Source organism: Erinaceus europaeus, chromosome 14 (genome assembly GCF_950295315.1).
Source record: "Erinaceus europaeus chromosome 14, mEriEur2.1, whole genome shotgun sequence".
Lineage (NCBI taxonomy): Eukaryota > Metazoa > Chordata > Mammalia > Eulipotyphla > Erinaceidae > Erinaceus > Erinaceus europaeus.
The window spans coordinates 75,797,661-75,813,494 of record NC_080175.1 but is presented as its reverse complement, the minus strand read 5'-3'; the positions used below and the strand labels follow the sequence as shown (position 1 = coordinate 75,813,494).

The following is a 15,834-nucleotide window of genomic DNA, read 5'->3' as shown; positions in this document are numbered from 1 at the left end:
TTCACTTCAGACTGTGTCCAGAGACTTCACGTGTGGAATGACAACCCTTCGGCTTCATTACTCAGGTGAGACCTTTCCTTTCATAGTATACTCTAATTCCATCTCAGGTGGTTCACTTTCTAACAAAGTCCCAAAACCTAGATATACACCAGTTTCTGTGAGAGAGAGCATATGTTCACACGTATCCATAAACTACTGCAAAATATATACCTGAAAGCAGAAGTACACTAGAGTTTGCAGTGAGTATCCCCCTAACACTTTCTCTCCACTATTCCAAGCTTTGGGTCCATGATTGCTCAATAATTTGTTTGGCTTTGTATGTTAACTCTCTTTTCAGTCACCAGGTTCCAGATGTCATCAGGATGCTGGCCAAGCTTCCCTGGACTGAAGACCCCACCAGTGTGTCCTGGAGCTCCGCTTCCCCAGAGACCCACCCTACTAGGGAAAGAGAGAGGCAGACTGGGAGTATGGACTGACCAGTCAAATGTCCATGTTCAGCTGGGAAGCAATTACAGAAGCCAGACCTTCCACCTTCTGCAACCCACAATGACCCTGGGTCCATGCTCCCAGAGGGGTAGAGAATGGGAAAGCTGTCAGGGGAAGGGGTGGGTTATGGAGATTGGGTGGTGGGAATTATGTGGAGTTGTACCCCTCCTACCCTATGGTTTTGTTAATTTATCCTTTCTTAAATAAAAAAAAGAAAGAAAGAAAAGATATATATACCACTATTTTATTATATTCCTTCTTTATTTCCTTCCATCCTTATTTTTCTCTTTTTCTTTTTGGATAGAGAGGAAGAAAGGCAGAGCAATAGAGATAGAGAGGTGTCCAGGTTACACTCCTGGTTAAGCACACACTCTGTAGTATGCAAGGACCTGGATTCAAGTCCCTGGTCCCCAACTGCGGGGGGGAAGCTTCACAAGTAGTGAAGCAGGGCTGCAGATCTGTCTCTCTCCCCATATATATATCCCTTACCCCTCTCAATGTCTCTGTCTCTAATAAATGAATAAATAAGTAAATTAAAAAAATAAATAGAGATAAAATAAAAGACACCATAGTACCAAAGCTTTCTTGAATGCAATGGGAGTTAGGCTTGCAATTAGGTAACACACATGGCAAAGCAACACACTATCCAGGTGAGCTATTGTGTTAGCCCATACAACTATTTTCATAGGTGCACAATAAATAAGGTACAGAAGCAACCTAAATGCCAATAAAAGATGACTAGATCAAGAAATTGTGGGATATACATTCAAAGCAAGACAACTTTGCAAGCAGAAAAGGCAATATTCCATCATTTGGAACAAAGTGATTATGCAAAGTGAAATGAGAGGTGAAAGACAACTAGCAGATGGGTTCACTCATTTATGGAATATTATGACTAAGATAAATGACCTTGCAAAGAAAGAAAAAGAAGTAACAAAGCTCACTCTTGGACTTAATGAAAATTGAGGTGCTTGGGGGTGTGGACACAGAACTTTGGTGGAGGGGTAGAAGATGGGATGACTTATACTTACCATGTACAAATGTGAAACTATACCCCTGAAATCTTGTGGTTTTTTTTTTTTTTTCAAGACTTTCTTAAATCACTTGTGAAGGAGAGGGGAAAAAGATTTCTCCTTGATGCTGGGATTCTGACTTTTTTTTTTTTTTGACTTCAGGGTTGTCACTGGGGCTGGGTGCCTGCACTACGAATCCACGGCTCCTGGTGGCCATTTTTTCCATTTTGTTGTTGCTGCCCTTGCTGTTGTTGTTGTTGGATAGAATAGAGAGAAATCGAGAGAGTAGGGGAAGACAGAGATAGAGAGAGAAGGATAGACACCTGCAGACCTGCTTCACCGCTTGTGAGGTGACTCCTTTGCAGGTGTGGAGCGGGGGGTTTGAGCCAGCATCTGCACTTCACGCGAAGTGCACTTAACTCCTGACCACCTTCCCACCCTGCCCTGGATTCGGACATTTTAAAGTAAATATTGCGTTTCTATTTATTGACTTTATTTTGGTCATATCTGGAACTTCACAGCTCCAGAGTGACTATTTCAGATAAAGATGGGAGCGGGAGGGTTGAGGAGAGAGGAGAAGAGAGAGGGAAGGAGAGAGAGGGAGAGGGAGAGGGGGAAGGGGAGGGGGAGGGGGAGGGGGAGGGGGGAGGGGGAGGGAGAGGGAGAGGGAGAGGGAGAGGGAGAGGGAGAGGGAGAGGGAGAGGGAGAGGGAGAGGGAGAGGGAGAGGGAGAGGGAGAGAGATCCGCTTGTAGCACTAGAGAGCCTTTCAATTTGTTGGGGACCAGGTTTAAACATGGGTCATGCACATAGCAAAGCAGTGTAGTAGCCAGTGAGCTATTGTTTTATTTTTTAAGATTTATTTTGTAGGAAGTCAGGCGGTAGCGCAGCAGGTTAAGCATGGCACGAAGTACAAGGACCGGCTCAGGCATCATGGTTCAAGCCCGGCTCCCCCCCTGCAGGGTGGTCACTTCACAAGTGGTGAAGCAGGTCTGCAGGTGTCTATCTTTTCTCCCCCTCTTTGTCTTCCTCTCCTCTCTCCATTTCTCTCTGTTCTATACAATGACATTAAAAACTACAACAATAAAATGACAAAGGCAACAAAAGGGAATAAATAAATAAATTTTTAAAAAAGATTTATTTTCTGGAGAAAAAGGACAGATCACTGCCCTATTTTGTGTTAGTATCAACTGCTTAAATTCTGAGGTTAAATAAAAATGACAGCTTTTGATTTTTTCTATGTAAAACTAAAAACCTAAAATTAACAAGTTAATATATAGGGAAAACATAATCTTAAGAAATTAGTGTGAACTGGAGTTGGCGTATTGCATTAAAGTCAAAGGCTCTGGGGTGGGGGGGGGGGAGTACAGGTCCAAAAAGGATGACAGAGGACCTAGTGGGGGTTGTATTGTTATGTGGAAAACTGAAAAATGTTATGCATGTACAAACTATTGTATTTACTGTAGAATGTAAAACATTAATCTCCCATAAAGAATAAAAAAATAGTGTTAAGACTTGCAGGTTGGTGGGTAGCCAGGATCCTGGCTAGGCAGGGCAGAGAGGATCTTAAAAATCTGCTGTTGGGGGCTGTGTGGTGGTGCACCCGGGTAAGCACACATGTTACAATGTGCAAGGACCCAGGTTAGAGCCTCCAGTCCCTATCTGCAGCTTCATGAGTGGTAAAGCAGTATTTCAGGTGTCTCTCTCTCCCTCTCTATCTCCCCCATCCTCTTGATTTCTGGCTGTCTCTATCCAATAAGTAAAGATATTTTTTTAAAAAATCTGTTGCTGGCAGCATGGATTGACGTACTAATGTCCAAGAACAGCAGAGAAGCAATTACAGAAGCCAGACCTTCCAACTTCTGCACCTCATAAGGATCCCAGATCCATGCTCCCAGAAAGATAAAGAATAGGAAAGCTTCCCAACCCAGGTGCCCAACAACAGATGAGTGGCTGAGGAAGCTATAGTATAGATATACAATGGACTACTATGCAGCTATTAAGAACAATGAACCCACCTTCTCTGACCCATCTTGGATGGAGCTAGAAGGAAATATGTTAAGTGAGCTAAGTCAGAAAGATAAAGACAAGTATGGGATGATCCCACTCATAAACAGAAGATGAGAAAGAAGAACAGAAAGGGAAACTAAAAGCAGGATCTGACTAAGTCTGGAGTAGGGCACCAAAGTAAAAATCCTGGGTTGAGGGTGAGGGTGGATGTTTGGCTTCATGGGGTGGGGGTGGAGGATGGGACACAGTTTTTTGGTGGTGGGAACGGTATTTATGTACACTCCTATTAATTTGTAGTCATATAAATCACTAATTAATATGAGAGGGGAAAATTGATTGAACGTCTCAAACTTTTTAATGCACAGACCATAGGCTGAGTCTTCAATACGTTGGATCTCTTAAAAGCTTAGACTAGGGAGAATAGAAGCAACCAATGGCACAGATATATACAAATAATGTCAAAGGACATAAATTATGGTGATGTTATGTATGATACAGTAAATCCTAACAAAGGGATATTTCAAAGTTAACCCAATTGCCAAATAATGTGATTATAGCAATAATTGCCTTATTAAACCCTAAGACAGCAGAAACCTCCTGATTCCACTATAGAGCCTATATTTCCCCCAGTCCTAGAACCTCTAGGGTGGGGCTCACTTCCCTGTATGCTTCTTTCAATTCATACCAAATAATATTGCATCCGCTGATCCCAACCTAATCAATTCAATGAGTACCACCTCAGCATACTTCACTTCAGACTGTGTCCAGAGACGTCAGGCATGGAACGCCAACCCTTCACCCTCATTACTGGGGTGAGACCTTTCCTTTCATAGTATTCTCTAATTCCATTCCAGATGGTTCACTTCCTAACAAAGTCCCAAAACCTAGATATAGACCAGGTCCTGTGAGATAGAGCATATGTTCACAAGTATGTATAAACTAGGGCAAAATATATACCTGAAAGCAAAAGTGCATAATAGTCTGCTATATGTAGCAAGCAAGTAGAAAGACCTAAAAAGACACCATAAAGTTCATAATGAAATAGTGTCTACTTAGACTTAGATACCCTCCTCACCTACTTCCTATTACAGTTATCTCACTCACTCCAAAGCTAACCTTAGCAAAGCAAGGACTGCAAAAGTTGAATAAGGGCAAGAGACTGGCATACTTTAATGATGACTCTTTAGTCACTATTAGGCCACCCCATCAGGTGGGGCCCTAGTTGGGGAGTCCTGAGATTCCCAAACAGACATGATGGGCCTAGACTTCGAATACATCCCTCTCTCCAATGTTACCAGTCATCTGTATCAGGAACAACACAATAGACCCCTTTGTGGACCCCATAGGACCTTGCCCTCAACTTGGATCAACAATGGTAGAGAATGTTCCATCCTCTAAATGGAGGATGGACAACATACTCTATGCCACACCTGAGGAAGATGGGTCCTGATATTGGGGCAGCTTGGAACGGAATGTTCTTACTTATGACTACAGAATGTGAGCTCAGATCTACAGGGATGCAGAAGTCACATAGGCTCCTAATCTGAATATGGACCCCAGATCACATCAAATCGATGGGGTTTACAGTCAACAATATTTACACACCTTTCCCATATTTGGGAGCTACTTTCTTCTGTGATCCAGCTTTCTGGTCCTTTTTCCAGCCATGACATCCTCTCCCCAGACAATAACTTGGGTACACCTACATATCAGATTTCAGGCTTATGGAAAAAAAAAAACACTAGTATAGTTATGGGCCCTTTGGAAAATAACTAAAATATGCCTACTAGCTATCTACAAAATGGAGACCCCACCCCTAACTCTTCATCTGCACTACTCCAGCCTTTAGGTTCATGATTAGTCCACAATTTGTTTGGCTTTATTTGTTAATTCTCTTTTCAGCCACAAAGTTCCAGATGCTAGCATGATGCCAACCAGACTTCTCTGGACAGACAACCCCATCAATATGTCCTGGAGCTCCACTTCCCCAGAGCCCTTCTCCACTAGGGAAAGAGAGAGGCAGGTTGGGAGTATGGATCGACCTGTCAACGACCATGTTCAGCGGGGAAGCAATTACAGAACTCAGACCTTTCACCTTCTGCATCCCACAATGACCTTGGATCCATACTTCCAGAGGGTTAAAGACTAGGAAAGCTATCAAGGGAGGGGATGGGATATGGAGTTCTGGTGGTGGGAACTGTGTGGAGTTGTATCCCTCTTATCCTATGGTTTTGTCAGTGTTTCCTTTTTATAAAAAATAAAACAAAAAGAATAGGAAAGCTTCCAGTGGAGGGGATGTGATGCAGAACTCTGGTGGTGGGAATTGTGAAATTATACCCCTCTTATCCAATGGAATTGTCATTCATAATTAAATCAATTTAAAAAACTGTTGTTGGAGAGCATGGTTGAGTGCACATGTGACCATGCATAAGGACCTAGCTCCCCACCTGTAAGAGGGAAGCTTCTTCAGAGGTGAAGCACATATATATGCAGGTGTCTCTTTCTCTCTGTCTCTATTTCCCCCCTCCTATAAATTTCTCTCTGTCCTATCAAATAAATAAATAGAGGGAGAGACAGAAAGAGAGAAATAAAGAAAAAGAGAGAGAAATAAAGAAAGAGAGAGAGAGAGAGAGAAAGAGAGAGATGGGGATGGCCTTAGAGAGTGGTGGATTTGCAGTGAATCCCAGTGACAACCATGGTAGCAAAAAAAAAAAAAACTGTTTCGCAGTGTTCATGCAGGGCATATAGGTAAACAGACCTTGAGATCTAGAGAGGATGGAGATATGAATAAGTAGTAGTTTGATTTAGCAACATTTCTAGATGATAAAAAAAAAAGAGGTAGGTATCCTCAAAGATCAATGGAGCATCTCAGATTAGGAATCATATGGATCTTTAGGAAGAAGCCTGAAACAAAAGTGAAACCAAGTGCTTGTGTCCCCCTTTTTCAGATATTCAGAGACAAGCCTGAAGAGTCATGGGTTTCAGGGCAGAACAAAGCAGGTGCTGGATGCAGAATCAGGACTCAGTTCAAGGTTATGAGATCAAAGTAGGAGGCAGTTACTAGCAATGGGATTCAAAATCAGAGCACAGTATGCCAAAGATAATGAACAAGGATTTAAAAATTGCCACTATTTAGACCAATTTAGAGGGAGTTCTAAAAGGCAGATTCCAATCCTAAAATTTAGCCAGCCTGGAAATGTCTATGGAACACTGTTTCTGTAATTATAGTAAGGTGAGGCAGTTCACTGAGTGAAAAACAAAACTGAAAGACCTCTAAAATAGAGGCTGTTTTAAATTGAAAGGTGTATAGTATCTTAGTTTCTTAAAACATTTGCTTTGCTTGTCCCTCCTTTCTTTAGTCTTTATTAAGATATTTTTTTCAGTAGAATTTAATTTTAAAGAGCTTTTGTATTCCTTCAGGAATTTATCATTTACTTTGGTAACAATAATTACTTTCTAATAATTCTTTTAATATGAAAATACTTGTCACATAAAAATCACTTACTCAAAAGTGATACTTCTGCAGATAGAGAAAGAAGTGAGGTGTTGTTAATCATAGTCATAAAATTATCATTAGTAATGTCTATAAATCTTCATCATCTATTTCAAGTTGGTATTCCTGTTATATGGATGTAACAGTCCTATTTTTCACATACATCAAAGGACAACTGTGTAGGGTGGTCTGAGTAATGCAGAAGATAAAAATAATATAGAGGCTTTCAGGCTCTGTCCTTCAACAAAGAACTAAAAGTGGGTCATTAAGGGAACATTTTGAAAGACTCAGAGGTGGGATGAGGTTCTGCTGGTTGATGATCGTAAGATTTTAAGGACTCGCTTTCCTTATGGAGACAGTTTTCTCTGACACTTTGGCCCAGACAGACTCTCTAGGAAGCCAGTGGGTAGCATACAAGTTTTGTGATGTCTCAGATTTGCATTTAGCCTCCTGCATACTTCTGAGGAGAGGAGGGGAGGGGCAGATTTTCCATAAGGAGATCCCTTGAGTTTTTTTTTTTTTGTGTGTGTGTGTGTGCCAATTGAAGAGTATGAATTAATGCTTTTCTGATATTCCTAAAATTAAAACCCCATGAACTAACCATTTTAGAGTATTAAGCTTTGCTTCAAAATGCATTCTCCACAGATGAATCAAAGGGCCTAATGCATTTGCTATTTGGGAATAATAAAGCATGAAATGGGGTGGAGGACTTAGACATTTACATAAGAAGAAAGCACTGGAAAAGTTTAGGAAAAACAACAACAGAGGCCGGTGCTCCTGTTAGGTTTTCTCTGAAAAAGCAGATGTGCAAACTGTTCAGCTTCAGACAGCTGTCTGTTTCATGACAGATGAGATGCAGAAGAGATTGTCGAGGCCCCAGACCTTCCTTGTGTCCTTATGAGGGCTTCAGGGGGCAACAAGAAGCAAAGAGAAAGAAGCTCTTTTGTGTTCGCCAAGTTTTCTGTGTTGATCAGGTATCACCACTGCTATTGGGAAAATAACGGAAGAGAAAAAGTCAAGATAAAGACTTTAGGAGAAATAATTTATCTGGCTTTAATTTAAAATGAAGCCAGTCTAGACATTGCACTTTGTGCAAGAAAAGTCATCTAAATGATATGTCAACAACAAACAAAATAGAAGCAAATAAATTGTAAGACTTATGAGAACTATGGTGGTTGTCTTTGGGAAGTGGGAGGGCGGGGATATAGAACTTTGGTGGTGGGTGTGATCTTACAGTCTTTTTTAAAAAATATTTTTGTTTGTTTATTTATTTATTTATTATTGGATAGAGACAGAGTGACATTGAGAGGGAAGGGGGAGATACAGAGGGAGCGAGACAGAGAGATACCTGCAGCCCTGCTTCACCACTCATGAAGCTTTCCCCCTGCAGGTGGGGACCAGGGGCTTGAACCTGGGTCCTTGTGTACTGTGATGTGAGCACTTAACCAGGTGCACCACCACCTGGCCCCAATCTTACAGTCTTGTACCAAACTGTTAACACATAAAATAGCACATGAGGAGAAAAAGACCTGTTGACCTTTTTGTCTAAACACACACACACACACACACACACACACACACACACACACACACACACACACACACACACACATCCCTACCTGGCCACTGGGGATAAGGGTCAGAGCGGCTCCTTAGGGAGTCCTGGGGTAACTCTGCAAGTTGGGGGCCATGTGCACACAGAGAATCTCAGACTCATTCAACTCTGGGAGCGGCCTCAGAAAGGTGGGTAACTCCTTTATTGAGAGAGAAAGCAAGTACATATACCCATTACCCAGGTAGAAGGTCAAGGTAATCATTAACCTAAATACAGCACAACACAATGCATATAGATGCATTTTGACCTACAAACTATTTGATCACAAGTGAAGAATTACCATACAAGGTTTGATCACAAGCTTCACAATGCATAGTTCCCCGGACACCTCAGGGTGAGGGGAAGAGAGGTGGGTACTTGAGCAAGAACATATGTAGTGGCTTTCAAGTTAGGCCAAACACAATGTACAGTAATTCATGGCCTTTGTTTTAAAGGGAGAGAAGCGGCATGTGCAGAAAGGTAGCCCCCATTCTGGAGAAGCCATCCATCATTAGTTCATGAGGTCAGGGGAACCTGCCCTCCTCTCAACCCGAAGGGAGAGTTGGGGGTCAGTCCGCTTGGACCTTATGGAAACAGCATCCTGGACTCTCTGGGAGAGTGGGCCCCACCCTCCAACATGTCCTCCTTCCTCCAACAGCCTTCCTTCACATATACTGTATACAGACTAGTTACTTGTTCTTTGTAAAATAATACTATTTTATTAGAAAAAGAGACAGATCAAGGTGGAAAGGAGATAAAAAGTGAGAGAGAGAGAGAGAGAGAGAGAGAGAGAGAGAGAGAGAGAGGAAGCTGAAGCACTACTTTACTTTTCTTGAAACTTTTACTGTGTAGGTGGGGACCCAGGGCTTGAACCTGGTCCTTGTTCATGGTTCACTCAACCAGATGCTCCACTGCCCAAAACCCTAGCTGTTCATTCTTATTTTTTGGCCAGACCATGTCAGTTTATAGTAAAAATACATTACCCAGGGCTAGGGGAATAACAGTTCCTTAGCCCCTTTATACTTCATGTCAGAACATTTCATTGAAAAGACATCTGGTTTCTCTAAAAACTTCGTTAAGAGAAAAAAGAAGTTCCTCCACTCTGGCATAGTGCTTGTTCCCCAGAGGCTGTTTATGCAGAAGTTTTATTAGAAGTAAACATTTGGGGCTAGGGAGGTGATGTAGGAAGTAGGACACTGGACTTGGAAGCATGAGGTCCAAAGTCTGATCTCTGGAATTCCATGTACCAGAGTGATGCTCTGGTTCTTTCTTTCTTCCTTTTTATCTTGTGTTGATATATAAAATATATTCTTAAAGCAGGTAAACATTTGAAATTCCTACCAAAGTACATCTTTCTTTGGGCTAAAAAAGTCTTCAGAAAACACCTATTCCTCTCTTATCCTATCAATGTTTCCATTTTATAAATAAATATATTAAAATAAAAAAAATAAAATGAAACACATATTGTGAACCAAATATGTAACTTCAAGCCAATAGTCCTTATCTGGAGCTTTCTGGTGTAATTTCTGTGAGACAGAGGTCCAATAGGACATTAAGAAGTGGTATTAAGAATAGGGCTCTCTTTCTACGAAGATGGTGCTGAAATCAAAGAAGGAAGCCCTTTCCCCTCCCAAAGCCAAAGCTAAAGCCAAAGCTTTGAAGGCCAAAAAAGCAGTGCTGAAAGGCGTCCACAGTCATAAGAAAAAGAAGATGCAAGTCACTTACCTTGCGCTGGCCCAAGACACTGCACTGCAGCTCTGAAGACAGTCCAAGTATCCTCAGAAGAGCGCCCACAGGAGAAACAAGCTTGACCACTATGCCATCATCAAGTTATCCCTAGCCATAGAATCAGCCATGAAGAAGACAGAAGACAATAACACACTTGTTTTCATTGTGGATGTCAAGGCCAATAAGCACCAGATAAAACAGGCTGTAAAGAAATTCTATGACATTGATGTGGTCAAGGTCAACACCCTGATCCAACCTGAGGGAGAGAAGAAGGCATATGTTTGGTTAGCTACTGACTATGATGCCTTAGATGTTGCCAACAAAATTGGGATCATCTAAACTGAGTCCAGCTGCCTAATACTAAATAAAACTTTTCCCTACTAAAGAAAAAAAAGCATAGGGCTCATTGTTAAATGATTTTGGGAAGTACTGGATTAAACAAAATCAACATTTTTTTTTTAGTACAGGTCTTCTCTGAGCTTTTAATACATTAATTCATATTTCAAGTCTATAAAAGGGGTTTTTTATATACACATCCTCCTCATTTAACAGGAAACCTATATTAATGAGGCATGTCAGAGCATGGAAATTTACAGAACCTACTTGCAAAACAGGATGCTTTATATATCCAAGCAAAAAAGGTTTTTACTTTCCAGCAGGAAGCAGTTAGCTAAAATGATAGAGATACTAGAATGGTGGAGTTGAGGGTAGAGGAGTAAGAAAAAAACAGGGCATAAAGTCCAGCCTGGAAAGGCAAGTCCAAATGTGAAATTTACAAAAGCTCAGGACACCATGAAGCCAGAAGTCTTTAGGCTAAAGCCGTGAGTAGTGGAGCTGGGCAGTGGTGCACCTGGTAGGATGCACAAGTTCAAGCCCCCCAGTTCCCATCTTGCAAGGGGGATGTTTCATGGATAGTGGAGCAGAGCTAAAATATCTTCTTTTTTTCCTTTCCTACTCTCTCCTTATTTATCCCTTTTTCTATAAGAAAAAAAAAAAAGAAAGAAAAAGAAAAACAAAAAGAGAGAGAGGAAAAAAAAAGGACTTGTGGATTCATCTTATAGGTACTGAGCTCAGGTGATTACCCTTATGGCAACACACACACACACACACACACACACACACACACACACACACACCCTAAATAAGGCTTCTAAGTCAAAATAGCTTCATTACAATTTTGTATAGTACTGTTTGCTTAAATGGGGGTGGGGGAGGGGAACATTTCCTTTATTCCTTTTCTCTGTTATTGTTTTTACTGTAATAGCTTCTGATGTATTTAGTTAGTGTTACCAGGTATTCACAATGAAAGTACCTTCCTCCACTTCCTCTTCCTCCTCTTCCTACTTCTTCAATAAACTATAATTGGATGTGTAATATATCAGGTATTGGACTTAGAGCTAAGAATTGAAAGATGACCAAGATATTGTCCATGTCCTTGAAGAACAGTTGCCTAATAAAGATAATGGCTATGTGGTATAGGTAATTAAGTCGTTCAAATCACTTACACTGAATGAATTTAAGGAATTGGAGTTATATTCAGGTATGAAATTATGGTTGGGCTAATTCTAGAGGAAGTACAGTTTGCCTGCAATAAAATACTTTGAAGCATGAAAGTCACTAAAGTTCTAAAGAAAAGATTTTCAGCTGGAAGCAAGAGGCACACATGTTTGATAGATACATTTGGTCCTATTGTGGCATGAAGGACTACAGGAAAGTTTTAAAGACAACAATGCTAAATATGCCTGTAAGAGTATTTTCCATTCAAGATACAGTGACATAAAAAAGGTTAGCACTTAATTCACTGTGCATAGGGTATCCTATTAGGGTTCATACTCTCCTTGATGGATTCCCTTTCAGATGTTTTTTTTTTTTTTTTTTTTTTTTTGGAAGGGGAGCCCAGAAGGCCACTGCTGTGCTCATTATTATTGTTATTATTACCACCAGGATTATGTTTGGGCTTGGTGCCTGTACTACAACTCCACTGCTACTGGAGCCTATTCACACCATCCCCCCATTTCTTTTTTTCCTAATAGACAGAAATGAGGTGGGGGAAGTGGAAAGAGAGATAACAGTTGAATCTCTGCTTCACTGTTCATGAAGCTTCTCCCCTACAGGTGGGGTCCAGGGGCTTGAACCCAGGTTCATGCACATTCTAACATGACTACCCCCCAGCCTCTAGTGCTATGTCTTGAGAGTATCATCTTTGCTCTTTGTGTAGACTCCTGTAACTTGGAAAATCAGTCAGTTCTCATCTCAATTGACTTATCCCCCAAGGAGAAATTCAAATCTTATGCATATCAAGTACCACCTTTTTTTTTTTTTTTTGAGTTTATGGAGTGTTTACAGTCTAACGAGAACATTAAACAGGGCTGTGGAGACAGCGTAATGGTTCTGCAAGACTTTAATGACTTGGGCTCTCAGGTTTAAGCCCCAGTACCATCATAAGCTAGAGCTGAACAGTGCTCTGGTCTTTCTGCCTGTGTCTTTCTCATTAAAATAAAATAAATAAAATATTAAAAAGAGAACCTGAAATGGAATTGGCGTATTGCACCCAAGTAAAAGACTCTGGGGTGGGTGGGTGGGGAGAATACAGGTCCATGAAGGATGATAAATGACATAGTGGGGGTTGTATTGTTAAATGGGAAACTGGGGAATGTTATGCATGTACAAACTATTGTATTTACTGTTGAATGTAAAACATTAATTCCCCAATAAAGAAATAAATTAAAAAAAAAAAAGAGAACTTACTACTATAGTTTAAGGAGGGGGAGAATGTTAGTACAACTCATTTAAAGGAAATGGACTTGCCTCTTAGAGGAGAATTATCCCTGAAAGCTACATAAATCACCATTTAAATTGATAGAGTTAAAATAAGTAGTTAAAAAAAAAAAAGACAGGATGATGGTAGAGGAAGTGGGCTTCTGATTTATGCCTCAGGCCTGTGGGCTGAGGGCTGTTTTTGTGCACTTCCACCATGGTTATCCCTCTCCAGGGCCCAAAAGTACAGAAGGTAATGGTACAGCTTATCAATCTCATCTTCAGACACTTGCAAAATAGATCTTGGATTCAGGTGTGGTGTTAAGAGCAAGTGAATATGCAGATAGAGGGCTGTATCATTGGTTCTGAGGAGTTTGTGAATCTCGTGTTAGATGGTGCAGGAGATTCGTCCTAAAACAAAGTTAAGAAAGCAACTGGGTCAGACCATGTTAAAAAGAGATAATGTTACTCTGCTCCAGAGTATCTCCAACTAAAAATCATGGATAAAGTTAGATATTGTCGAGAAAGCAATGCATTTTTGTTTTTCTTTTCTTTTCTTTTCTTTTCTTTTCTTTTCTTTTCTTTTCTTTTCTTTCTTTCTTTCTTTCTTTCTTCCTTTCTTTCTCTTTTTTTTTTTAGGTACTAAGTTGGGACTGTGCCTCTGAAATATTTGTTCATATTGTTTTGGGTGTCCTCATGCTATTTAAGAAATGACAATAAATGCTGTGTGAGTCTTTATTTAAAAATTCATATAGTTTCTGTCTACGCAGTAAGAGACATTTTGCACCAATGATGTGATTAGTTGTTGGTATTTATTTTCAAGTTGTATTTAGTTTCAAGTTGTTTCAAGCTGTTGCCCAGGGCATCTGCTTTTTACAGACTTGACTGGCATATTTCTAAGACAAAAAATGAGAGTTTTACCTGGCAGGAAATTCTTCCGATAGTGTGTGGCAGAGAAAGGGAGACTTCACCAAAAAAAAAAGGGGGGGTGGTTTATTACCCTGCTGTATGTCTTCTCATCAGTGCTGATTGTGATGCTAGAGCACTAGAGTTTCGAACCACTATTCCTGGGACAGTTTAACGTCAATATTTACTTTGTGTTCTCATCACGTCACCGTGCTTGTGAATTCTTTTTGAGTAAAGGCAAAGAATAAAGTGTCTTAAAAGTACATTTAAAATGAGCTATTTTAAGAGTTAACAGGAGGGATACTTTGTGAGATTTGTAGCCTGAAAATAACCACACAGTTGGGGAATTGTTAGGGAGAATGCTTGTATACTAGTTGAAGAATCACCTGCTTTTCTTTTTAATTTTTTTTCTTTTCTTTCTTTCTTTTTTTTTTTTTTTTTAAGATTTTTAAATATTTATTTATTGGATAGAGCCAGCCAGAAAGTGAGAGGGAAGGGGGTGACAGAGAGGGAGGGAGACAGAGAGACACCCGCAATACTGCTTCACCACTTACAGCTTTCCCCTTGCAGGTGGGGACCAGGAGCTTGAACCTGGGTCCTTGTGCATTGCAACGTGTGTGCCCAGCCAGGTGTGCTATCACCGGGTCACTGAATCACCTGCTTTTCTTACTTTTGTGGATTTTAGTTTCTTCCCCAGTGATTGTCTATTTCTTAGTTAAATTCTGCAAACAATCTCACCCCCCAACATCTCAGGTTAATACTTATTAGAATTCTGTTGAATAATTATTGAACATTTATTGTTATATGCAAAGTTGCGTAGACACAGACTGGTAAACAAAATATTGTCAATACTATATGCTAAGTGCTATTTAAATTGGAACTTGAAAAATAAATAAAACATACCTTATATTCTGGTAAAAAATAAAACAAAACAACCCCCCCCTCGGGCACAAGGACTTCACACATTCCAGACTGACATTTTCATTCTTTTAATATCATATATTAAAGAGAGACACAGAGAGACACCACAGAACCACTCCATCATTCATAGAACTTTCACTAGTGTCATGGGACTGGGGTTCAAACCCCAGGCCCTACTTGGTGAGTCATCTCCTAGCCCTACGTTTTTATAGGGTAGGGTTGTATTTCCTGTATTTGACAAAGAAAAATGAAAATTTATCCCTAAAAAGGAAAACTATATTAAATTAGAACCTCCCAGGTGCTGGGTGGTAGCACCGTGGGTTAAGCACACATGGTGCGAAGAGCAAGGCCCCCTACCCCCACCTGCAGGGGCATTGCTTCACAGTGTTGAAGCAGGTCTGCAGGTGTCTTTCTCTCCCCCTCTCTGTCTTCCCCTCCTCTCTTGATTTCTCTCTGTGTTGTCCTACAACAATGACAGCAATAACAACAACAACAACAATAATAACAATGATAAAACAACAAGGGCAACAAAAGGGAAAAAATAGCCTCCAGGAGCAATAACCCTGGAGGAAAAAAAAAAAGAAGGTCCCTAATATCTCTGATATCAGACAGATCAGACATGTTCAGGGGTGGTATGGCCATAGACATGTCTCTGATATCTAACAAGTGATTTCTCTTTTCATCTTTTTTGATTTCCAATATTGTTACTTGTTTAATTTTCAAGTCTACAAGAGAGGGGGTTTATATACATATTTTCTTAAATTAAAGGAAAGTCTGTTCTAATAAAGTATGTCAGGGAATGGTTTGTTGGTTAATTTGGGAAGTGAAATAACTATAGAACTGGAACTAGCTACTTTCCTAGTCAAATATAGCTTCTTATTGTGTGGTCAGAGAAAAATTTTCTCTGCCTCAAGGCAATTGTCTCTAA

General features: G+C 40.4%; 2 pseudogenes; both read left to right on the top strand.

Annotated features, from left to right (window-relative positions):
- Window positions 1-10,036: 10,036 nt before the first annotated feature.
- LOC103109197 (large ribosomal subunit protein uL23-like) lies at window positions 10,037-10,666 on the top strand (annotated as a pseudogene).
- A 2,630-nt stretch (window positions 10,667-13,296) lies between these two features.
- Window positions 13,297-14,505, top strand: LOC107522250 (small nuclear ribonucleoprotein E-like; annotated as a pseudogene).
- Window positions 14,506-15,834: the final 1,329 nt, after the last annotated feature.